General features: G+C 37.2%; 1 pseudogene; it reads left to right on the plus strand.

Moving 5' to 3' along the window:
• Window positions 1-3,337: 3,337 nt before the first annotated feature.
• Window positions 3,338-11,346, plus strand: LOC113927928 (annotated as a pseudogene).
• Window positions 11,347-27,497: the final 16,151 nt, after the last annotated feature.

Consider the following 27,497-nt stretch of genomic DNA (forward strand, 5'->3'; position numbering starts at 1 on the left):
TACACATGATTATGAAACTAATGTTTCCTCAATGAAATATAGACCAAATTTGTTGTGTTGGATTTCTGAAAATGCTTCTTAAAATTAAGACAGATATCTGAGAAACATTTTTTGTTCTTCCTTCCATTTCTTGCCTAGAATATGTGTGTAATATATGCATAAAAAATTACATCTTTAGTTAAAAACTATCTCCTAAAGGAAATACCATATTTCACTGGTGAATTCTACCAACATTTATGAACAAAATAACATCAATCTTACCCAATTTTCCCAAAAAAGTAGAAGAAAAATGAACACTTCCTATCTCATTCTGTAAGGCTAGTGTTAATCAAACACAAATACAAACATATATATTAATATAAATATGTATGACTTAGTATCTGTACTTATATCTACTAGCTCTATCTACTGAAGGCCCAGAAAAAAGGACACACAACAGTAGCAATGAGCATGGAGCATGTAAATATCCCAAATCTTGGCTTTTAAATATCACTTTCCAGTAAAAGGAACCATGGCTCCTTTGAGAACTGGTCAATTCCAGAGCTGAGTTAGAGAAAGAGCAAAATGAGCCAGAAACATCCTGTAGTGTCAGAAAGTAAGGAAGTCCACAAAAATAACATGGAGGCATATTATAAAGCATGATAGCCAACCTAAAAGTGATCCCAACTGCTAGCTGGAATAAGTTTAGCAACAAATCAAATAGCAATAGCATTTATATCCTACCTTATAGAATTAAATAAATATCCAAAATTCATACTAATATAAGTAAATGAACAGTAGCAAAGGCAAGTTTCCCTTACAGAAGAATTTCAATTCATGAATATTCTCCTTACAGAAACAATTTAGTTAGTGAACAGAGGAATGGGAAAAATAGACAATCACCATTAGAATATCACAATAATAACTGTTGCAGGCAAGAACGTCCAGTGGATGATAAAATTAGTGAACACAAGTTTGAGGAGAATAAAAGGTTCCTTAAATTTCAAAGTATATCTTACAAAGGAATTTTTTAATTACCCTGGGGAGGGATATATAACATGGTCAAGAAGTCTGGCAGACACTACTTTAATAAGTGATCAAAAGTAGTAAGACACATCACTAACATCTTCCTTGTGACAGGATGCATAAGAAGACTCACTTCTTTGGCATTCTACCAAAATTGCATAGCCTCAATCTGATCATAAGAAAACATTAGACCAGGGCGCCTGAGTGGCTCAGTTGGTTAAGCATCTATCTGCCTTTGGCCCAGGTCATGATCCCAGGATCCTCCAATGGATCAGGGCCCATGTCATTCTCCCTGCTCAGTGGGGAGCCTGCCCCTCCCCCTGCTTGTGCACGTGCTCTCTCGCTCTCTCTCTCTGTAAAATAAATAAATAAAATCTTTAAAAAAGAAAAAAAAATTAGACAAATCCAACTTGAAGGACATTTTGCAAAATAACTGATCTGCGCTCCTCAAAGTGCCAAGTCATGAAAGAAAAGAAACACTGAAGGACTGTCACAGCTTAAAGGAAACCTAGAAAACATGACAACTAAATCTATTATGAGATTCTAGATTGGGCTCTGGCACAGAAAAATGACCAGTGGAGAAACTAATGAACTTTGAATAAAGTCTGCAGTTCAGTTAATATTACTGTAACAATGTTACTTTTTATGAGGCTGTGTACTGTGATTATAAAAGGTGTTAACAGGGGTGCCTGGGTGGCTCACTGGGTTAAATGGCTGCCTTTGGCTCAGGTCATGGTCTCAGGGTTGAGAGACTGAGCTCTGTGTACAGCTTCCCTGCTTGGTGGGGAGTCTGTCCTCCTACCTCTCCCCTCCCCCTCACCCCATACTCTCTCTCTCTCTCTCTCAATAAATAAATATGTTTTTTTAAAGGTGTTAACATTAAGGTAAGCTGAGTGAAGAATATACAGGAACTCCATGATTTTTGAAAATTTCTGTAAGTCTAAAATGATTTAAAATAAAAAAGAAAAAAATACGTGTATTTATTTCTCTGATTTCTTTGGTTTAAATTTCACCCCAGGAGCAACATAGGTAGAAGCTCCTGGGCCATCTTAAGGCTGCTGAGTTAATTCATGGCCAGCATTCTCCCCATGGCACTAATCTCTTACCTGATCACGTGCACATGGATTATATCATCTTGTTTATGGAATTCATCAGACTCCTTTCCCGTGGATACATAGATTCATTAGATTTCCTTTAACAATAGGTATACAGAATCTCAAAGATTTCCAAACCCTCACAATTGTGAAGAGTAGTATTCATGGCAAGATAGAGAGATTTAATAAGTTATATTAAAGAAAAAAATTGAAAGATCAGAATTGAATTAAGCTCTCAATGCTTACAAACACAAGCTTGCAAGAATATATTTATGTTATTTCATGTACTCATAATTTATTTAAACCACATACATTAATAAAATGAACAGAATGAATGATAGCAAGATATGCTATTTTTTGGAAATATTCTATGCAAAATAAAAAACATGTGTGAGCAGAATCTATTTTACAAGTGTTAGAACATTCCAAATAAGCAGTAAACTCAAATTATAACAAATTTAACCATACTGAGATGAGTAAACAAGGGTATATCTTCTCATTCACTCACTCAAAATTATACTTTGTTTTCTCTATTTCTAAAATGTGTTAGTGGCTGAAGATATAAAGAAGACATAAAGAAGAACAGGACTTAAATAGCATCCACAATAGTTCACAATCTAATTTGTGAGATAGACAAATAATTAAATATTTAAAAAGTTAAGGGCAATGGAAGATAAATGCATTTGGTGGTAGAGTGGTGCTCAGCCTGGAAGACTGTAAATCGATTCTTGGAAAAATAATTACCTGTATAAGGACCTGTAGGATGAGGTGAGTATCTCTTGGTGGAAATGGAGGCAATGTGGGGAAAAGGGAAAGCATGAATCGTAAACAGAGGAAAAAGCAAAATCAAAGGTACACATGTAAGAATTGCATCTTATCATGCATAAGCAACTATAAGAGTAATTTGGCTTTCTTGTAATTTGAAGGGAGTGGAGAACGTTAGGACTGCAGATCTATTCCGGCAGTGGCATGGTTGATGTTGCATACCCTGTTAAGTAGTTGTATTCAGTAAGTGCTGTGGTCCATCCGAGTTTTAGGGAAGAGAGTTGCAAAGTATTTTGCATAGATCACCTTAGTGACTGTTAGAGAAATTATGAGAATGGAGACAGGGAAAGATGGCGTTTAGATCTAGAGTTCCGGCTTGAAGAAGAATGAGCTTATTTAAAATAAGCAGGCAAGAGCACCCTTAAGTTCTCGCGTGGTTTCAAGTCCGCCCTTTTGGATCCCTGAGCAGCGCCATGGTGGTCGGCAAGAACAAGCGCCTTAGGAAAGGCGGCAAAAAGGGAGCCAAGAAGAAAGTGTTTGATCCATTTGCTAAGAAAGATTGGTATGATGTGAAAGCACCAGCTATGTTCAATATAAGAAATATTGGAAAAACATTAGTCACAAGAACTCAAGGAACCAAAATCACATCTGATGGCCTCAAGGGTTGTGTTTTTGAAGTGAGCCTTGCTGATCTGCAGAAGGATGAATTTGCGTTTAGAAAATTCAAGCTAATTACTGAGGGTGTTCAGGGCAAAAGCTGCCTGACTAATTTCCATAGAATGGATCTTACCTGTTACAAAATGTCCTCCATGATCAAAAAATGGCAGACCATGATTGAAGCTCATGTTGATGTCAAGACTACCTATGGTTATTTGCTTTGTCTGTTTTGTGTTGGTTTTACTAAAAAACGCAGTAATCAGATTCGGAAGACCTCTTATGCTCAGCACCAACAGGTCCATCAAATTCGGAAAAAGATAATGGAAATCATGACCTGAGAGGTGCAGACAAATGACTTGAAAGAAGTGATCAATAAATTGATTCCAGGCAGCATCAGAAAAGATATAGAAAAAGTTTATCAGTCTATTTATCTACTCCATGATGTCTTCATTAGAAAAGTAAAAATGCTGGCAAGATGGCAGAGGAGTAGGAGACCTGGATTTCGTCTGGTCTCAGGAATTCAGCTGGATAGGGATCAAACCATTCTGAACACCTACGAACTTGACAGGAGATCGAAGAAAAGAATAGCAACAACTCTCTGAATAGAAAAGCGACCACTTTCTGGAAGGTAGAACATGCGGAGAAGTGAATCTAAGGCTATATTCGGGAGGATAGACGGCGGGGGAGGGGGCCTCCTTTGGCCGCTTCTGGCAAGTGATAGAGCAGCAGAGCACAAAATTGGAACTTTTAGAAGTCGGCTCTGCTGAGGGACGTCGCTCCAGTGGCTAAGCAGGGGGTAAAACCCTTGCAGGACAGTGTGGTCTCAGGACCCTCGGGGTCACAGAAAGACCAGGGGTGCCTGAGTGCAGCAGAGCTCCCAGGTATCAGAGCAGGAAAGCCGGCAGCAGAGAAGGAGCCGAGGCGTGGGCTCTCACTCAGGATTGCCATAAACTGTGATTAGTGACACAGTCAGGCCACTGCTCCTGCAGCAGGGACCCAACAAGCAGCAGATCCGGGGAGACTCCCCTTCCTCCCCTGAGAGGAGCAGCGTGGGAACGCACTGCAGGGATCTGCTGGGTTTGGAGACTCCACACCAAGTCAGGTGCCAGAGATAGAAACACTTGGTCCCAGGCCGGGTGAGCACAGAGTGTGACTGGAGACTGGGGAGATAGGAGTGATTAACTGCTTTTCTCTGGGGAGAGCACTGAGGAGCGGGGCCCCGAGTTCTCGGCTCCTCCAGGGCAGAGATTGGGAGGTCGCCATTTTCACTCTCGTCCTCCAACGCTGTACCAAAAGCTTGCAGGGAACAAAAATCCCGAGAGCAAACCCGAACAAATTACTTAGCCCGGACCAACAAGGGCAGGGCAACTCTACCTCCGGCAAAGACATTTGGGAACCACGGCAACAGGCTCCTCCCTCAGAAGATCAGCAAGAACAGCCAGCCAAGATCAAGTTTACAGATGAATGAGAATGGCAGAACTCCAGTGCTAGGGGAATACTGCACATAGAATTCATGGCTTTCATACAATGATTCTTTAGTCTTTCAAAGTTAATTTTTTTTAAACTGTCTTTTTTTTTAATTTTTTAAATTTTCTTTTTCCCTTTTTCAACCAACATCTTATCAATAAAATAAAAAAAAAAACATTTTTATTTTTCATTTTTAGAGTCATATTCTATCCCTTCAGAGTAATTACCCTTATTTTTGGCATATATATATAAGTTGATCTCTCTTTAAAATTTGGAGATACAGTTTCTTCTAACAGATCAAAATATACCCTAAATCTCTAGTGTATGGCTTTGTTCTAGTCTCCTGCCTGATCACATTCTGTCCCCCGCCTTTTTTCTTTCAATCTTTCTTTCTTTCTTTCTTTCTTTCTTTCTTTCTTTCTTTCTTTCTTTCTTTCTTTCTTTCTTTCTTTCTTTCTTTCTTTCTTTCTTTCTTTCTTTTTTTCTTTCTTTCTCTTCTTTCTTTTTTCAAACAACTTCTTATCAAATCCTTTATTAAATTTTTTTATAATTTTCATCTTTACAATCATATTCCATCCCTTCATCATATCAACCCTTATTTTGTACATATATAAGTCTTTCTTTCTTTAAAATTTTGGGGGGCACTTTCTTCTAACTAACTAAAATACACCCAAAATCTAGTGTGTGGTACTGATCTATGCACCAGCCTGATCATATTTGACCATATTCTGTTTTTTTTGTTTGGTTTTGTTCTCTTTTTGTTTGTTTTTATCTTTATCTTTATCTTTTTTTATCTCTTTCTTTTTTCTTTCTTTCCCTTTCTTTTCCCCTGGTTTCAGGTCTTTTCTGATTTGTTTAGAGTATATTTTCTGGGGACGTTGTTAAACTGTTAGCATTTTGTTCTCTGATTCATCTATTCTTCACTGGACAAAATGACAAGATGGAAAAAAATGGCCTCAACAAAAAGGACAAGAGGTAGTACCATCTGCCAGGGACCTACTCAATATGGACATTAATAAGATGTCAGACCTAGAGTTCAGATCATGATTTTAAAGATACTAGCTGGATTTGAAAAAGCACGGAAGTTATTAGAGACACCCTTTCCGGAGAAATAAAAGAACTAAAATCTAACCAAGTCGAAATGAAAAAGGCTATTAGTGGGGTGCAATAAAAAATGGGGGCACTACCTGCTAGGATAAATGAGGCAGAAGAGAGAATCAATGATAGAGAAGACCAAATCATGGAAAATAAAGAAGCTGAGAAAAAGAGATATAAACAACTACTTGATCACGAGGGCAGAATTTGAGAGATAACCAATACAATAAGACAAAACAACATTAGAATAATTGGGATCCCAGAAGAAGAAGAAAAAGAGAGAGGGGCAGAAGGTATATTGGAGCAAATTATAACAGAGAACTTCCGTAACGTGGGGAAGGAAACAGGCATCAAAGTCCAGGAGGCACAGAGAAACCCTCTCAAAATCAATAAAAATAGGTCAACACCCCAACATCTAATAGAAAACTTATGAGTCTCAGAGACAAAGAGAAAAACCTGAAAGCAGCACAGGAGAAGAGATATGTAACCTGTAATGGTAGAAACATTAGATTGGCAACAGACCGATCCACAGAGACCTGGGGCCAGAAAGGACTGGCATGATATCTTCAGAGCACTAAAGGAGAAAAATATGCAGCCAAGAATAGTATATCCAGCTAGGCTGTCATTGAAAATAGAAGGAGATCAGAAGCTTCCAGGACAAATAAAAACTAAAGGAATTTGCAAACACGAACACAGCCCTAAAAGAAATATTGAAAGGGGTCTTCTAAGCAAAGGGAGAGCCTAAAAGCAGCATACCTCAGAAAGGAACACAGAAAATATACAGTAACAGACACCTTACAGGCAATACGATGGTACCGAATTCATGTCTTTCAATAGTTATCCTGAATGTAAATGGGCTAAATGCCCCAATCAAAAGACACAGGCTATCAGAATGGATTAAAAAACAAGACCCATTGATATGCTGTTGGCAAGAGACTCATTTTAGACCCAAAGAAACCCACAGATTGAAACTGAGGATGTGTAAAACAATTTACCATGCTAATGAACACCATAGAATGCTGGGATGGCAATCCTTATATCAGAAAAATTATATTTTAAACCAAAGACTGTAATAAGAGATGAGGAAGGACACTATATCCTACTTAAAGGGTCTATCCAACAGGAAGATCTAACAATTGTAAATAACTATGCCCCTAACATGGGAGCAGCCAATTATATAAGGCAATTAATAACAAAAGCAAAGAAACACATTAACAACAATACAATAATAGTGGGGGACTTTAACACCCCCCTGACTGAAATGGACAGATCATCTAAGCAAAAGATCAACAAGGAAATAAAGACTTAAATGACACACTAGACCAAATGGACATCACAGATATATACAGAACATTCCATCCCAAAGCAATAGAATGCACATTTTTCTCTAGTGCCCATGGAACATTCTTCAGAATAGATCACATCCTAGGTCACAAATCAGGTCTCAACCAGTACCAAAAGGTTAGGATTATTCCCTGCATATTGTCAGACCACAATGCTTTGAAACTAGAACTCAATCACAAGAGGAAAATCAGGAAGAACTCAAATACATGGAGGCTAAAGAGCATCCTACTAGAGACTGAATGCATCAACTAGGAAATTAGAATTAAAAAAATTCATGGAAACCAATGAAAATGAAAACACAACTGTTCAAATCTTTGAGATGCAACAAAGGCAGTCCTAAGAGGAAAGTATATAGCAATGCAAGGCTTTCTAAACAAACAAGAAAGATCTCAAATATACAGCCTAACCCTACACCTAAAGGAAGTGGAGAAAAAACAGCAAATAAAGCCTAAACCCAGCAGGAGAAGAGAAATAATGAAGATCAGAGCAGAAATCAATGAAATAGAAACCAAAAGAACAGTAGAACAGATCAATGAAACTAGGAGCTGGTTTTTTGAAAGGATTACCATGATTGATAAATCCCTGGCCAGACCTATCAAAAAGGAAAAAGAAATGACCCAAATCAACAAAATCATGAAAGAGGAGAGATCACAACCAACACCAAAGAAATACAATTATAAAAACATATTACGAGCAACTATATGCCAGCAAATTAGATAACCTGGAAGATATGGATTCATTCCTAGAGTTGTATCAACTACCAAAACTGAACCAGGAAGAAATGGAAAGCCTAAACAGACCTATAACCACTAAGGAAATTGAAGCAGTCATCAAAAATCTCCCAACAAACAAAAGCCCAGGGCCAGATGGTTTCCCAGTGGAATTCTACCAAATATTTAAAGAAGAATTAATACGTATCCTTCTGAAACTGTTCCAAAAAATAGAGATGGAAGGAAAACTTCCAAACTCGTTCTATGAGGCCACCATTACCTTGATGCCCAAACCAGACAAAGGCCCCATCAAAAGGGAGAATTACAGACCAATATCCTTGATGAACATGGATGCAAAAATTCTCACCAAAATATTAGCCAATAGGATCCAACAGTACATTAAAAGGATTATTCACCATGACCAAATGGGATTTATCCCTGGGCTGCAAGGATGGTTCAACATCCGCAAATCAATCAACGTGATACAATACATTTACAAAATAAAGAACAAGAATCATATGATCCTCTCAATAGATGCAGAAAAAGCATTTGACAAAGTTCAGCATCTTTTCTTGATCAAAACTCTTCAGAGTGTAGGGATAGAGGGTACATACCTCAATATCATAAATGCCATCTATGAAAAACCCACAGCGAATATCATTCTCAATGGGGAAAGGCTGAGAGCTTTCCCACTAAGGTCAGGAACTGGCAGGGATGTCCAATATCACCACTGCTATTCAACATAGTATTAGAAGTCCTAGCCACAGCAATCGGAAAACAAAAAGAAATCAAAGGCATCCAAATCGGCAAAGAGGAAGTCAAACTCTCACTCTTTGCAGATGATATGATACTGTATGTGGAAAACCCAAAAGACTCCACCCCAAAACTGCTAGAACTCATACAGGAATTCAATAAACTGGCAGGATATAAAATCAATGCACAGAAATCAGTGGCATTCTTATACACCAACAACAAGACAGAAGAGAGGTAAATTAAGGAGTCAATCCCATTTACAACTGCACCCAAAACCATAAGATACCTAGGAAAAAATCTAACCAAAGAGGCAAAGGATCTGTACTCAGAAAACTATAAAATACTCATGAAAGAAATTGAGGAAGACACAAAGAAATGGAAAAACGTTCCACGCTCATGGATTGGAAGAACAAATATTGTGAAGATGTCAATGCTACCTGGAGCAATCTACACGTTCAATGCAATCCCCATCAAAATACCATCCACTTTTTTCAAAGAAATGGAACAAATAATCCTAAAATCTGTATGGAACCAGAAAAGACCCTGAATAGCCAGAAGAATGTTGAAAAAGAAAAGCAAAGCTGGTGGCATCACAATTCTGGACTTTAAGCTCTATTACAAAGCTGTCATCATCAAAACAGCATGGTACTGGCACAAAAACCGACACATAGATCAATGGAACAGAATAGAGAGCCCAGAAATGGACCCTCAACTCTATGGTCAACTAATCTTTGACAAAGCAGGAAAGAATGTCCAGGGGAAAAAGTCTCTTCAACAAATGGTGTTGGGAAAATTGGACAGTCACATGCAAAAGAATGAAACTGGACCATTTCCTTACACCACACACAAAAATAGACTCCAAATGGTTCAAAGACCTAAACGTGAGACAGGAGTCCATCAAAATCGTAAAGGAGGACACAGGCAGCGACCTCTTCAACTTCAGCCACAGGAACTTCTTCCTAGAAACATTTCCAAAGGCAAGGGAAGCAAGGGCAGAAATTAACTCTTGGGATTTCATCGAGATAAAAGGCTTTTGCACAGCAAAGGAAACACTAAACAAAACCAAAAGACAACCAACAGAATGGGAGAAAATATTTGCAAATGACATATCAGATAAAGGGCTTGTATCCAAAATCTATAAAGAACTTATCACACTCAACTCCCAAAGAACAAATCATCCAATCAAGAAATAGGCAGAAGACATGAACAGACATTTTTCCAAAGAAGACATCCAAATGGCCAACAGACACATGAAAAAGTGCTCCACATCGCTCAGCATCAGGGAAATCCAAATCAAAACCTCAATGAGATACCACCTCACACCAGTCAGAGTGGCTCAAATTAACAAGTCAGGAAACGACAGATGTTGGTGGGGATGCGGAGTAAGGGAAACCCTCCTACACTGTTGGGAATGCAAGCTGGTGCAACCACTCTGGAAAACGGTATGGGTGTTCCTCAAAAAGTTGAAAATAGAGTTACCCTACAATCCAGCAATTGCACTACTGGGTATTTACCCCAAAGATAAAAATGTAGGGATCCAAAGGGGTACGTGCACCCCAAGGTTTATAGCAGCAATGTCCACAATAGTCAAACTGTGGAAAATGTCAAGATGTCCATCCACAGATGAATGGATAAAGAAGAGGTGATATATATATATAGATATATATATATATATCTATATATATATATATATATAATGGAAATTATGCAGCCATCAAAAGGAATGAGATCTCGCCATTTGCAACGACATGGATTGAACCGTAGGGTGTTATGCTGAGTGAAATAAGTCAATCAGAGAAAGACATGTATCATATGTCCTCACTGATATGAGGAATTCTTAATCTCAGGAAACAAACCGAGGATTGCTGGAGTGGTGGGGGTGGGAGGGACGGGGTGGCTGGGTGATAGACATTGGGGAGGGTATGGGCTATGGTGAGCGCTGTGAATTGTGCAAGACTGTTCAATCACAGATATGTGCATCTGAAACGAATAATGCAATATATGTTAAGAAAAAAAAAAGAAGAAAAAGATAGCAGGAGGGGGAAAATGAAGGGGTGGAAATCGTAGGGGGAGATGAACCATGAGAGATGATGGACTCTGAAAAAGAAACTGAGGGTTATAGAGGGGAGGGGGATGGGGTACGGGTTAGCCTGGTGATGGGTATTAAAGAGGGTACGTTCTGCATGGAGCACTGTGTGTTATACACAAACAATGAATCATGGAACACTACATCAAAAACTAATGATGTAATGTATGTTGATTAACATAACGATAAAAAATTTAAAGGAAAAAAAAAAAGAAAAGTAAAAATGCTGAAGAAGCCCAAGTTTGAATTGGGAAACCTCATGGAGCTTCATGTCGAAGGTATTAGTTCTGGAAAAACTACTGGGGATGAGACCCATGCTAAAGTTAAATGAGCTGTTGGATATGAGCAACCAATCCAAGAATCTGGTTAAAATTCATTTAATGGTGACCAAAAATCCTATTTGTGAAAACAAATAAAATACAATAAAATAAAATAAGCAGGCAAAATAAAGGCAAAATAGGCAGTGCTTGGTCCTTGGTTTAAAGTGATAGCATGGGGAAGGCAATTCATCTATTAAGGTTGCTAGTGGGAAGGATGCAGCGCTAACCTATAGTAAAGAAAAACAAGGATATTTTGAGAGAAAGTCAGGAAAATGAATGTTTCAGATATCTTGAAATGCAGATTGTTGTGAAAGATCCCACGGGAAATGTACAGAAGTCCAAAATTTGGAAGGAAGGATATGACCAGATGTAGGTGGAATGAGCTCATGCAAGAAAAAGTGTATAACAGAGGGCAACGGGCAGAGAAGTTTACCTTCTGGAATACAAAAGTATTTTGTTTAAACAAAGCCACTGAACCACAAAAGTTAAATCAACATTTCTTTTCCTCTTTTCCTCATACGTCTTGAGATACAAATTTTCTCTAAGCATTAAATGCCAGGAAGATTAGCATTTAAATGATCGCTCAAGAACAGCAATTGTATAGTGGATTATTTCTGCCTCAATTTTATAGCTGGTCAATATTGATCCAAAATCATATTTTTCCTTGCCTTATAATGTTTTCCCCCATAATCTTTTAATATTAATTGTAAGTAATTTCTAACTGTGTAATTTTTTTCAAAGTAAAATATTTTATGGAACAAATTATGGATATAAATAAATTAAATTACTGAACAAATAAATGAAAAAAAGAGTAATAAACAAATATTAGTTGTTGGACTTATAGGCAATGAGAGTTGACATAGATAAATTGCATTACTCTCCCTGCTAAATTTTATTGAACCTGCAAAATAAAATAGTATCAGTTTGTATTTATTTTAATATAAATCAAGTCATTGTATTATTATTCAGCAATGACAAAGAGCAGCTAATGCAGGACTAGATCTATAGTCTGTGCTCAAGACAAATTAATATCTATGAAATAGTACCATAACAGAACCCCAAACATACCCCTCATTCATCTCATCAAACAATCTGATGACTACCTCAAACTTGTTCTGGTGTCCCTCAGTGTCTGAGTAATTATCAAAGACAGAGAATAGCTAAGTTTTCAGACACTTGGCAATAGTTTTTGATCTTATGACACCCGCCAACGTCAGGCTAGCTGGGCTCTATCTGGGCCTTTGCTTATCTATAGTCTAATCAAATAGAGGGCATAAAGAGCCCAAGAAAGAAAGAATAGAAACGCTTAATGTTTTTAAAACTTCTATTTTAATGAGGAAACATGTTCACAATAGTGTTTTGTTTTGTTTTTTTCCCCCTCCTTTTCTACTCTGCATTAAGGTTCAATAAAGTCAATTTTTGCTTGGTGTTTCCTGTTTCATGGAAGGTGGAAAGGTTTATATTTGCTTCACCCTTAACACTTTCATCCTGAGATGAGAAGGGTCTCCTATGAGTCTTTATTTTTGGGGAATGCTCTGAATTTTGCATTCTGTTCTTATGTGCTGTGAAACAATGAAAACCAAAGTTTCAAATTTACCAAGATATACAAATGCCATGAGGCTGCAAGCCATCTGTATCACTATTTCTATACCTCTTTGGCTGCTCTCCTTCCCTTAGTTTATGGTAAGAGAGCTACTTTTATTTCTTCCAGCTCATTGGTGCATTTAAGAAGAGTCCCCCCACCCCATCACTGCTATTACCACCACACCCTTACTGTTTTTTTTTATTTTTTGTTTTGCGAGGGAGGTAATCCCGTTACTTAAACAGAACTGTTACCAGAAACAAAAAGTTCTAGCTAGTTATTTTTAGTCATTAAAGCTCCAGTTCAATGATAAACTCTTCTTTAAATTATTCACTGACTCTCAAAGAAGAGTTAATGTACTTTCATCCCACATCTTAAAAAAAAAAAAACCTCTTTTTTTATATGTTGCATATTATATTGTAATTTTTTGGTTTGAATACTTTGAGCTTTCATAGATATGTACAATTTATTAGTCAGCTTTGTGTCCCAGAACCCCATACTCTCTCTTCTCCTATAACTTGACCACTGGTGTTCCAAAGGGACCTTATATTATCAAAAAATTTTGAAATTAAGTCATTGTTTCAATGAAAGACAACAATGTTAATAATAATAAAGAAGGTGTTGTTACATATCATTTTAAATTCATAACAAAATTATTTTTTCTGAACAAATGTTAACTTTTATAACAATTATTGCTTTATTATTTGTTGAATTAAAAGTAATAAAATAGGGGTGCCTGGGGGCCTCAGTTGGTTAAGTGTCTGCCTTTGGCTCAGGTCATGGACTGAGCCCCACGTTGGGCTCTCTGATCAGCAGGGAGCATGCTTCTCCCTCTCCCTGCTGCTCCCCCTGCTTGTACATACTCTTTCTTTCTCTCTCTGTCAAATAAAGAAATAAAATCTTTAAAAAAAAGTAATAAAACTTTTGATGGAAACAGGGAAAAGTCTGATTCTTTATTTGACCTTCTTTCCTTACTCTCAGGGGTATCTCAGTCTCCTCCATCACCTTAAACTTGCATTTGCTTTGCAGCAGAGTTCATAAATGTAAATAAGAAGAACACAAAGGAAATAAAAGAATGTCTTTACAGCAAAGTATTCACGCTCAAATGCAGTACTGAGTTGCTGTGCTTTATAAGTTACAGCTTTAGTTGTACTTGTATTGTGCTCATTATAAACAATAATGGGTCTTGTAATGCAAAGACTCTATTCTTAGTAATAAAGCATGGCATTTTGTGTAATGAAACATCACAATTTGAAGAAATAATTCTACTGGTAGGCTTGTATTGGTTGCTTAATTTATAATTGTTCAGTGAATGATGATCTTAAAGGGATTTGTGAAACTGCATTTCAGCCAATTAGAAGCTGAAGGCAAACCATTATTATTGCATAATGATAACAGTTAGGGTGTAATTTTATAGTTTAAGAAACATTTGTGGAATCACACAGGACTCATCATTTTCAGTCAACTAAGGATGAACAGGCATAATAAGATGACGAGGTGTAAGGGATCTCTGTGCATGACATGGAAAAAGAGGAGTTCATTGGAGAAGGTATGTTTAGTACCTACTATTCGCGAAAATGTCCAAAGTCCATTTTCTAGATTTCCAGGTATTTCTCTTTATACAAGATTGGGCAAGCTGATGATCTTTAAACCAATATAGCAACTTCAGAGTATGAGGTTTAGTAGTAGCCCCCCATCATATACAGGGGATAGAGTCTAAGAACATAGTGGATGCTTAAAACTACAGACAGTACCAAACCCTATGTATATATTATGTTTTTCTCTTGTACACACACACCTACGATAAAATTTAATTTATAAATCTGGCACAGTAAGAGATTAATAACAATAACTAATAATGAAATAGAACAATTATAACAATATACTATAATTAAAGTTATATGAATATGATGTCTCAAAATATCTTATTGTAGGGCACCTGGGTGGCTCAGTTGGTTAAGTGACTGCCTTCGGCTCAGGTCATGATCCTGGAGTCCCGGGATCGAGTCCCACATTGGGATCCCTGCTGCTCAGCGGGGAGTCTGCTTCTCCCTCTGACCCTCCCCCCTCTCATGTGCTCTCCCTCTCTCTCTCATTCTCGCTCTCTCAAATAAATAAATAAAATCTTTATAAAAAATTATCTTATTGTACTGTACCCATCCTTCTTGTGATGAGGTGAGATGACAAAATGCCAATGTGATGAGATGAAGTGAGCTGAATGGCTGAATGACGCAGACATGGTGATAGACTGTTAGGCTACTACCGACCTTCTGATGAAATAGAAGGAAGATCATCTGCTTCTGGACCAAGATCGACCACAAGTAACTGAAACTGCAGAAAGCAAAACCACAAATAGAGGGGGACTACTATATATCAACTGAATTATATTCTGGTTTAGTCATCAGTTATTGAAGTAAATATAACATTGCTTTTGAACTAAAAACATAAAAAGTATAATGTTAATTTATAATCAAAAGACAACATTCAGGAGTTACAATAATATTAGAGAAGAACAGGTATAATAAATCTACAAACATTAAGAAAGAAGTTAATTGGGGGGCGCCTGGGTGGCTCAGTCGTTAAGCATCTGCCTTCAGCTCAGGTCGTGATCCCAGGGTCCTGGGATTGAGCCCCACATCAGGCTCCCTGCTCCGCAGGGAAGCCTGCTTCTCCCCCTCTTACTCCCCCTGCTTGTGTTCCCTCTCTCGCTAAGTCTCTATCTGACAAATAAATAAATAAAATCTTTAAAAAAAAAAGAAGTTAATTGGATATGCCATTTTATATAAAATGATCAGAGATGAGTTACCATGTGATTTCTACTAAAAAAATAATCAAATTCTCAATCTGAGTCACTTGATAATTCAGTTTTTATTCTTGATTTTTTCCCATTGGAATGTAACTTTTCCCACAAAATAGCAAGGTTTTTTTTTATATTTTATTTATTTATTTATTTGAGAGAGGACACAAGCGGGAGGCGGGGAGGCAGAGGGAGAGGGAGAACAAGACTCCCAGCTGAGCAGGGAGCTAGACACTGGGCTTGACCCAGGACTCTGAGTTCATGCACTGACCAAAGGCAGATGCTTAACCGACTGAACCGCCCAGGCACCCCATACATAATAGCAGTTTGATATACATATATATGTGTGTGTGTGTCTGTGTGTGTGTGTGTATGTGTGTATTTTTTTTGCACTGAACTTGATGCTCCAGCTAAAAAGACAAAATTATCATTTTTCAAGAATTTATAAGCTAAAGGAAATACCAGATAGATGATTTCTTGTTTTCTTATTAAGAATTATATCAACAAACTAGTGTAATTTATTAATTATACACGTGTTGAGAATTATATGATGAATATAAATATATTTTTTAAAACACATTTATTTTTATCATATGCTTAATTCTTTTATCAAGATCTTTTAGCCTCGGGGGTCGGAGCAAGATGGCGGAGGAGTAGGAGACCTGGATTTTGTCTGGTTTCAGGAATTCAGCTGAATAGGGATCAAACCATTCTGAACACCTACAAACTCAACAGGAGATTGAAGAAGAGAGTAGCAACACCTCTCTGAACAGAGAAGCGACCACTTACTGGAAGGTAGGACGTGCGGAGAAGTGAATCTGAGGCGATATTCGGGAGGATAGATGGCAGGGGAGGGGGCCTCCGTCGGCCGCTTCTGGCAAGTGATAGAGCCGCAGAGCACAAAATTGGAACTTTTAAGAAGTCGGCTCCACTGTGGGACGTCACTCCAGTGGCAAAGCGGGGAGTGGAACCCTCGCAGGACAGTGTGGTCTCAGGACCCTCGGGGTCACAGAAAGACCGGGGGTGCCTGAGTGCGGCAGAGCTCACAGGTATCGGAGCAGGGAAGCCGACTGCAGAGATGGAGCCGAGGCATGGGCTTTCAGCTTGGGGTTGCCATAAACTGTGATCCGCAGCTCAGTCAGGCCACTACTCTTCCAGCAGGGACCCAACAAGTGGCAGAGCTGGGGAGACTCCCATTCCTCCCCTGGAAGGGGCAGCGCGGGAGAGCGCGGGAGAGCACTGCAGGGATCTGCTGGGTTTGGAGACTCCACACGAGGTCGGGTGCCAGAGATAGAAACTCTGGGTCACAGTCCGGGTGAGCACGCAGTGAGACCGGAGACCAGGGAGACGGGAGTGACTGCTTGTCTCTGGGGGTGCACTGAGGAGCGGGGCCCCGAGTTCTCAGCTCCTCCGGGTGGAGATTGGGAGGCCACCATTTTCACCCTGGTCCTCCAAAGCTGTACCGACAGCTTGCAGGGAACGAAAACTCCTGAGAGCAAACCCGAGCAGCTTGCTTAGCATGGACCGACAAGAGCGGGGCAATTCCGCCTCCGGCAAAGACATTTGGGAACCACGGTAACAGGCCCCTCCCCCAGAAGATCAACACAAACAGCCAGCAAGCCAAGACCAAGTTTACCGATCAAGGAGAACGGGAGAACTCCAGCGCTAGGGGAATACTGCACATAGAATTCATGGCTTTTTTTACCATGATTCATTAGTTTTTCAAAGTTAATTTTTTTAACTTTCTTTTTTAATTTTTCTTTTTCTCTTTTTCAACCAACATCTTATCAATCCCTTTTTTTAAAAAAAACATTTTTTTATTTTTCATTTTTAGAGTCATATTTTATCCCTTCATAGTAGTTACCATTATTTTTGGCATATATATAAGTTGATCTCTCTTTAAAATTTTGAAATACAGTTTCTTCTAACAGATCAAAATATACCCTAAATCACTAGTGTATGGCTTTGTTCTAGTCTCCTTCCTGATTACATTCTCTCCCCTTTTACTTTTATTTTTTTTTAAATCTTCTTTCTTTTTACAAACAACTTCTTATCAATTCCTTTTATAAAATCTTTTATAATTTTCATCTTTACAGTCATTTTTCCATCCCTTCATTGTATCAACCCTTATTTTATACATATGTAAGTCTTTCTTCCTTTAAAATTTTAGGAGGCACTTTTCTCTAACAGACCAAAATATGCCCAAAATCTAGTGGGTGATACTGTTCTATGCACTAGCCTGATCATATTTGATTATATTTTTTTTTGTATTGTTCTTTTTGTTTTTATCTTTTTCTTTTTGTTTTTTGTTTTTTTCTCTTTCTTTTTTCTTTCTTTCCCTTTCTTTTCCCCTGGTTTCAGGTCATTTCTGATTTGTATAGAGTATATTTGCTGGGGACGTTGTTAACCTGTTAGCATTTTATTCTATCATTCATCTATTCTCCTCTGGACAAAATGACAAGATGAAAAAGTTACCTCAGCAAAAAGAACAAGAGGTAGTACCGTCAGCCAGGGACCTACTCAATACGGACATTACTGTGATGTCGGACCTAGAGTTCAGAATCATGACTTTAAAGATACTAGCTGGGCTTGAGAAAAGCGTGGAAGTTATTAGAGAAACCTTTTCTGGAGAAGTAAAAGAACTAAAATTTAACCAAATCAAAATCAAAAAGGCTATTAATGAGGTGCAATCAAAAATGGGGGCACTAACTGCTAGAATAAATGAGGCAGAAGAGAGAATCAGTGATATAGAAGAGCAAATGATGGAAAATAAAGAGGCTGAGAAAAAGAGAGAGAAATAACTACAGGATCACGAAGGCAGAATTCGAGAGATAAGCGATACGATAAGATGAAACAACATTAGAATAATTGGGATCCCAAAAGAAGAAGAAAGAGTGAGAGGGGCAGAAGGTATATTGGAGCAAATTATAACAGAGAACTTCCCTAACGTGGGGAAGGAAACAGGCATCAAAATCCAGGAGGCAGAGAGAACCCCTCGCAAAATCAATAAAAATAGGTCAACACCCTGTCATCTAATAGTAAAAGTTACGAGTCTCAGAGACAAAGAGAAAATCCTGAAAGCAGCTCGGGAAAGAGATATGTAACCTACAATGGTAGAAATATTAGATTGGCAACAGACCTATCCACAGAGACCTGGCAGGCCAAAAAGGACTGGCGTGATATCTTCAGAGCACTAAAGGAGAAAAATATGCAGCCAAGAATACTATATCCAGCTAGGCTGTCATTGCAAATAGAAGGAGAGATAAAAAGCTTCCAGGACAAACAAAAACTAAAGGAATTTGCAAACATGAAACCAGTCCTACAAGAAATAGTGAAAGGGGTCCTCTAAGCAAAGAGCCTAAAAGCGGCATAGATCAGAAAGGAACACAGACAATATAAAGTAACAGTCACAGGCAATACAATGGCACTAAATTCATACCTTTCAATAGTTACCCTGAATGTAAAGGGCCTAAAGGCCCCAATCAAAAGACACAGGCTATCAGATTGGATTAAAAAACCAGGCCCATCAATATGCTGTCTGCAAGAGACTTATTTTAGACCCAAAGACACCCCCAGATTGAAAGTGAGGGGGTGGAAAACCATTTACCATGCTAATGGACACCAAAAGAAAGCTGGGGTGGCAATCCTTATATCAGACAAATAAGATTTTAAAACAAAGACTGTAATAGATGAAGAAGGACACTATATCCTACTTAAAGGGTCTATCCAACAGGATGATCTGACAATTGTAAATATCTATGCCCCTAACATGGGAGCAGCCAATTATATAAGGCAATTAATAACAAAAGTAAAGAAACACATCAACAACAATACAATAACAGTGGGGGACTTTAACACCCCCCTGACTGAAATGGACAGATCATCTAAGCAAAAGATCAACAAGGAAATAAAGACTTTAAATGACACACTGGACCAAATGGACTTCACAGACATATTCAGAACATTCCATCCCAAAGGAACGGAATACACATTCTTCTCTAGTGCCCATGGAACATTCTCCAGAACTGATCACATCCTAGGTCGCAAATCAGGTCTCAACCAGTACCAAATGATTGGGATCATTCCCTTATATTTTCAGACCACAATGCTTTGAAACTAGAACTCAATCACAAGAGGAAAGTTGGAAGGAACTCAAATACATGGAGGCTAAAGAGCATCCAACTAAAAATGAACGGCTCAACCAGGAAATTAAGGAATTAAAGAAATTCATGGAAACCAATGAAATGAAAACACAACTATTCAAATTCTTTGGGATACAGCAAAGGCAGTCCTAAGAGGAAAGTATATAGCAATACAAGCCTTTCCAAGAAACAAGAAAGGTCTCAAATACACAATCTAACCCTACACCTAAAGGAGCTGGAGAAAGAACAGCAAATAAAGCCTCAACCCAGCAGGAGAAGAGAAATAATAAAGATCAGAGCAGAAATCAATGAAATAGAAACCAAAAGAACAGTAGAACAGATCAATGAAACTAGGAGCTGGTTCTTTGAAAGAATTAACAAGATTGATAAACCCCTGGCCGACTTATCAAAAAGAAAAGAGAAGTGACCCAAATCAACAAAATCTTGAATGAAAGAGGAGAGATCACAACCAACACCAAAGAAATACAAACAATTATAAGAACATATTGTGATCAACTCTATGCCAGCAAATTAGATAACCTAGAAAAAATGGGTGCATTCCTAGAGATGTATTAACTACCAAAATTGAAGCAGGAAGAAAGAGAAAACCTGAACAGACCTATAACCACTAAGGAAATTGAAGCAGTCATCCAAAACCTGCCAACAAACAAAAGCCCAGGGTCAGATGGCTTCCCATGGGAATTCTATCAGACGTTTAAAGAAGAATTAATACCTATTCTCCTGAAACTGTTCCAAGAAATAGAAATGGAAGGAAAACTTCCGAACTCATTTTATGAGGCCATCATTACCTTGAACCCAAAACCAGACAAAGACCCCATCAAAAAGGAGAATTACAGACCGTTATCCTTGATGAACATGGATGCAAAAATTCTCACCAAAATACTAGCCAATAGGATCCAACAATACATTAAAAGCATTATTCACCATGACCAAGTGGGATTTATCCCTGGGCTGCAAGGTTGGTTCAACATCCAGAAATCAATCAACGTGATACAATACATTAACAAAAGAAAGAACAAGAATCATATGATCCTCTCAATAGATGCAGAAAAAGCATTTGACAAAGTACGCATCCTTTCTTGTTCAAAACTCATCAGAGTATAGGGATAGAGGGTACATACCTCAATAACATAAAAGCCATCTATGAAAAACCTACAGCGAATATAATTCTCAATGGGAAAAAGCTGAGAGCTTTTCCCGTAAGGTCAGGAATGCAGCAGGGATGTCCACTATCACCACTGCTATTCAAAATAGTATTAGAAGTCTTAGCCACAGCAACCAGACAACAAAAAGAAATCAAAGGCATCCAAATCGGCAAAGAGGAAGTGAAACTCTCACTCTTTGCAGATGATATGATACTGTATGTGGAAAACCCAAAAGACTCCACCCCAAAACTGCTAGAACTCATACAGGAATTCAGCAAAGTGGCAGGATATAAAATCAATGCACAGAAATCAGTGGCATTCCTATACACCAACAACAAGACAGAAGAGAGACAAATCAAGGAGTCGATCCCATTTACAATTGCACCCAAAACTGTAAGATACCTATGAATAAATTTAACCAAAGAGGCAAAGGATCTGTACTCAGAAAACTATAAAATACTCATGAAAGAAATTGAAGAAGGCACAAAGAAATGGAAAAACGTTCCATGCACATGGATTGGAAGAACAAACATTGTGAAGATGTCAGTGCTACCTAGAGCAATCTACACATTCAATGCAATCCCCATCAAAATACCACCCACTTTTTTCAAAGAAATGGAACAAATAATCCTAAAATCTGTATGGAACCAGAAGAGACCCCGAATAGCCAGAGGAATGTTGAAAAAGAAAAGCAAAGCTGGCGGCATCACAATTCCGGACTTCTAGCTCTATTACAAAGCTGTCATCATCAAGACAGTATGGTACAGGCACAAAAATAGACACATAGACCAATGGAACAGAATAGAGAGCCCAGAAATGGACCCTCAACTCTATGGTCAGCTCATCTTCGGCAAAGCAGGAAAGAATGTCCAATGGAAAAAAGACAATCTTTTCAACAAATGGTGTTGGGAAAATTGGACAGCCACATGCAGAAGAATGAAACTGGACCATTTCCTTACACCACACACAAAAACAGACTCCAAATGGTTCAAAGACCTAAACGTGAGACAGGAGTCCATCAAAATTCTAAAGGAGAAGACAGGTAGCAACCTCTTTGACCTCAGCCGCAGCAACTTCTTCCTAGAAACATCGGCAAAGGCAAGGGAAGCAAAGGCAAAAATGAACTATTGGGACTTCATCAAGCTAAAAAGCTTTTGCACAGCAAAAGAAACAGTCCACAAAACCAAAAGACAACCAACAGAATGGGAGAAAATATTTGCAAATGACATATCAGATAAAGGACTTGTATCCAAAATCTCTAAAGAACTTATCAAACTCAACACCCAAAGAACAAATAATCCAACCAAGAAATGGGCAGAAGAGATGAACAGACATTTTTCCAAAGAAGACATCCAAATGGCCAACAGACACATGAAAAAGTGCTCCATATCGCTCGGCATCAGGGAAATCCAAATCAAAACCTCAATGAGATACCACCTCACACCAGTCAGAATGGCTAAAATGAACAAGTCAGGAAACAACAGATATTGGCGGGGATGCGGAGAAAGGGGAACCCTCCTACACTGTTGGTGGGAATGCAAGCTGGTGCAACCAGTCTGGAAAACAGTATGGGGGTTCCTCAAAGAGTTGAAAATAGAGCTACCATACAATCCAGCAATTGCACTACTGGGTATTTACCACAAAATGCAAATGTAGCATTCTGAAGGGGTACATGCACCCCAATGTTTATAGCAGCAATGTCCACAGTAGCCAAACTGTGGCAAGAGCTAAAATGTCCATCAACAGATGAATGGATAAAGAAGTGGTGGTATATAAACACAATGGATTATTATGCAGCCATCAAAAGGAATGAGATCTTGCCATTTGCAACCACGTGGATGGAACTGGAGGGTGTTATGCTGAGTCAAATAAGTCAATCAGAGAAAGACATGTATCATATGACCTCACTGATATGAGGAATTCTTAATCTCAGGAAACAAACTGAGTGTTGCTGGAGTGGTAGGGGGTGGGAGGGACGGGGTGGCTGGGTGATAGACATTGGGGAGGGTATGTGCTATGGTGAGTGCTGTGAATTGTGCAAGACTGTTGAATCACAGATCTGTACTTCTGAAACAAATAATGCAACATATGTTAAAATAAAAGAAAAAAAGAAGATAGCAGGAGGGGAAGAATGAAGGGGAGTAAGTCAGAGTGGGAGACATACCATGAGAGAGGATGGACTCTGAAAAACAAACTGAGGGTTCTAGAGGGGAGGGGCGTGGGGGGATGGGTGAGCCTGGTGATGGGTATTAAAGAGGGCATGTTTGGCATGGAGCACTGGGTGTTATGCACAAACAATGAATCATGGAACACTACATCAAGAACTAATGATGGAATGTATGGTGATTAACATAATAAAAAAATTTAAAAAAAAGAAAAGAAGCCTCATGAGGGGAAGCAATCATTACTTATCATGTAGTAGACACATAGGTATTCTTGAATAGATATGTTTTCCTAGCAATTAATATTTTAGTGTAACAATTTAATATATGTGTTACAAGTTGTAAAAAATACTTATTCTACTAGAGTTCAAGATGTAAAATCTTTCTCCAGAGATGTAATTTCATACATTCTGAATACCTTTGTATTTTTTTCAAATATATATATAATTACTTATATAAGAATATCATATATTTTTATTTTTTTTAGAATCAAATTCCTTAGTTAACATCTTCTTTATGATTTTAAATATTTATGAACTGTCAGGAAAATTTTTAGCATGTAAATGTTTAAATCTTAAATGTATTAGTGGTTTTAACCCTTAATAGATTATAAAGCACTCCTTGGGTCCTTCCCATTCCAATAAGAATTTCATATTTTAACTTTGTTACTATTATTATGTTCCTTTTTAAATAATTCATCTGTTTTTCCAACAAACAATCACTGAATATCTACCATGGTAGAGATACCTAGAATGTGTTGGACATGGAATGATATATTAAATCAAGTCACTTACCTCAACACCTCATAGTCAAGTTGGAAAAAAAATAAATTTTAGGTTCTATATCATGTGGAGTGAACCCCACTAAACTCCAATGATTTTGTAGTATAAGCAAACAGTGAATTTTGTTGGACTACACTATTGAAATTTGGATATATAACCTAATCTATTTTAATATAACAGCTTTCTCATTTCTCTTCTAACTTAACCATTTTATATCTAAAGTATCTCATTTTAGATTATATATAAATTCATCCCATTAATGAGAATTTAAAATTGATACAAAATTATTGAATGCCTAGGTCCATAGATGAAACGTTTCTTATTATATTATAGGAGATTTGGGTCATACATTAGAAGCATTATAAATTATAATTATTTAGCTTATATTCTATAATACCATAAATATTTATATGTTCAAGATTGTGGTGAACTTCTCAGATGAATTAATAAATCAGTAGTGTTAGAAATAAGAATATATGGGCTATGAGTTGGAAAGAAGTAGATCCATCTTAGATGGTTATTATATGGAATAATTTAGATCAGCTTTCTTAACAACACCCAAAGGGATTGTACACATAATTCCTCTCAAATATTTTCTTCTAATTTTAGAATCTTGAACACACTGAGTGAAGAAAAAAACCTTTTTGCCATCTTCTCCTAAAATTTATCAATCTAGTATCTAAATTTCTAGCAGTAATCAAGCCAAAAAATAAAACAAACAAAAAAATCACTAGGCAGATAAAGACTTACATAGCATAAATTCTCAAAAAAAAAAAGGTAACTCTTGTGTTATTTGGGTTTCTACTAATTGCAAGTGGGGGAAGTCCAGCTTTCAGTAAAATACTTATGAAACTGGAGAGCACATATGTGGGGCTTAATTCAGAAATAATCAAAGATTCCAAAATTAATTTAGTATTATTTTTTATCTCCATCTTTCAAGTCTACTTTTATTTGTTGGCTACAACTTCTTATACGGCTAAAGATTTCTGACATGACAGAGAAGATAAAAGATGCTGAAATGTATCCTGATCTTTAAATCTTAAACTCTTAAAAGTTGAGAAAATATTCTAATATAGACTTGAACATACAAAATGCATAGGTTTTTTAAATGCATCATTCCAGGACTTTATAAAAATCAGTGCTTTATTAATTGCATGTATGTTCATCTAATGCCTCTAAAATATTTGAGCACTTCTATTAATGTTACAGCCAAAAGTCACATACCAACTCTGGTAAATTTATTTGTACTCTCTCTTTTCTCTTAAAATCTAATAAAGTTATGCTATTTTCAACATATGAGTAATAACAACTTATTTTTCTATAGTTGTATAGTGTTATCATTACTGTTGATATTTTTAAAGCTAATATTTATTTTATACTTACTATGTGCAGCTACTGTGCAAAGCACTTTATAGCCACCATCAGTTCTTTTATTCCTTATAAAAACACTTTAAGTTAGACATTATTATTCTCATTTTACCCATGAGGAAAACAAGACTTATAAAGTCTAAATAATTTGACTAGGTATACACAGCTGGGAAAGGCTCAGGGAGGTTTTGAAGCTAGATGGTAATCTTGAGAACTATCTTTGTGTTAATACATACAATTTTCTTTTTCGTGCACAAAAATCCCCTTATTAAAACAACAAGAACAATAACTTGCAAGCTGGCTTAGTAAACTGAGCTGTGTTTATATGTCTTTGGGTGGGGGTGCGTGGAGATCAACATTTTTGTCCCTTGTTCAGTTCATTCATAGAACTAAACCTGTTGATGCAAAGTATTAAGTTAAATGTCAATATGGTTTAAATCTTAAATAAAATCTTCCATTTTCATCAGATGACAAATGGAAATATAGAGAAAAAAAAACATTTTCATCAAATGAGATAGTGTCTTAGTATACAGGACTCAAACTGTGATGATGGAAATGTTCTGCACGGTCCAATATGGTAGCCAGTAGCCACCTGTACCTATTAAACATTTGAAATGTAGCTAGTGTGACTGAGAAACTACACTCAAAATTTTTATTTAACTTTGATTAATTTAAAATTAAATTTTCGAGCCACATGTGACTGGTGTCTACCATATGGGACACCATAGCTCTAGTTAACCTCATCCAATCCAAATGATGGCTTCCAAATTATAGCCTCTGAATTTCTTAATAATATATTGAATTGTTTGCTAGACATACTAACAGGGATGTCTAAAAGGTATTTCAGTATTCATATGTCCAAATTCTTGGTTTTCACTGAAAATCAGTAGCTTCTCTTATATTACCCATCTTTAGCAAATCAAACCTTTGTATAGTCTTTAGCTCAGGATAAAAATCTTGGAGTCATCCACAATCTCTCTCCCTTATATTCCATAACCTGTCAATAAAAATGCGTGGGGCTTTTACCTTCAAAAATCTATCAACTTTCCACCAAATCTAGAACTACACCCTATTCTATACAATATGCATCTCTTGCCTGGACTACAGTAGTTACTTTCTAACTGGTCTTCCTCCTTTCACTCTGACTGCCACACACTGGTCACTCTTAACTAGTTTTCTTTGTCTCTGTTCTCAGATTTCTGTTCCAGGTTCACAGGCTGAGTGTAAGTCCTAAGAAAGAGCCAAGCAGGCTTTACTGTGGAGCCTTTGAATTTGTCCATTTGTCTGGAATTATCTCTATTCCAATGTCCTCAAGAGTCCTTGACTTCATCTGCACTTCTACTCAAATATTACCTTATTAAGAAATCCTTCCTAAACAATCCTTTTGAAATAGCTCCTCCCTACCCCTTACCTGACCTTATATTTTATAATAAGATTTCTATTTTTTTGTCTTCTCCTCTAGAATCTATGAACAGTGTAGCCAAAATATTTTTGTTCACTAATATATCGTCAGGTGGTAAAAAACAGTGTGTTGTAACTAAAGTAACATACATATACATATATTATATATAACATAATATATAATATATTATATATTATATGTCAATAATATATATATAATAGATGATAATTATATATATAATTAATATATATACACACAACAGACAATATACATGGGATTTCCTTTATTCAAGACATCTAGGGTGCCTGGGTGGCTCAGTTGGTTAAGCAACTGCCTTCGTCTCAGGTCATGATCCTGGAGTCCCGGGATCGAGTCCTGCATCGGGCTCCCTGCTCGGCGAGGACTCTGCTTCTCCCTCTGCCCCTCTTCCCTGTCGTGCTCTCTATCTCATTCTCTCTCTCTCAAATAAATAAATAAAATCTTAATAAAAAGACATCTAAATATTTGTTTTGAATATCAATAATAGGGAGATCAATTGGGGTTAAAAATTAAAATCCTCAAATTAATATCCTTGAAATATAAACTCAGGCTCTTAATGTGCAAAGCAATGACCAAAATTAGGGTATGAGACAAAAGTAATACTTCAAATTTTTAAAAATAAAAGAATATAATAAGGTAGGTAGACCCATTTTGAAATATCTAGTGGTTTCATTTTTTTTACCTTTTAAAAAATTGATATCTCATTAGCTATAATGATTCTATAGAAAATTAAATTTAATTTTAGTTTAATATTTAATATA

The sequence above is a fragment of the Zalophus californianus genome, chromosome 7 (genome assembly GCF_009762305.2).
Source record: "Zalophus californianus isolate mZalCal1 chromosome 7, mZalCal1.pri.v2, whole genome shotgun sequence".
Taxonomy (NCBI): Eukaryota; Metazoa; Chordata; class Mammalia; order Carnivora; family Otariidae; genus Zalophus; species Zalophus californianus.